Source organism: Cuculus canorus, chromosome 2 (genome assembly GCF_017976375.1).
Source record: "Cuculus canorus isolate bCucCan1 chromosome 2, bCucCan1.pri, whole genome shotgun sequence".
NCBI classification, from domain to species: domain Eukaryota; kingdom Metazoa; phylum Chordata; class Aves; order Cuculiformes; family Cuculidae; genus Cuculus; species Cuculus canorus.
Genome location: NC_071402.1, coordinates 61,698,076 through 61,698,288, shown reverse-complemented (window position 1 = coordinate 61,698,288; position 213 = coordinate 61,698,076).

Sequence of the window (213 nt, the reverse complement as noted above, 5' to 3'; positions counted from 1 at the left end):
CCGCTCACTATTGACACTTTATTATGTATCTACAAGGAGTGGGGTAGAATAACAGGGTCCTCCCCTGCAGCATAGACTGTGAAGTATTTGGCAATTTAGCAGGAATGGGTAATTTAATAGTTTATTTTAAATGGAAGAAATCAGGTCTGCAATAAATACATTTTCTGCACTTTGAGTATCATAATAGATAACACAAAACAATGTAAACATTTT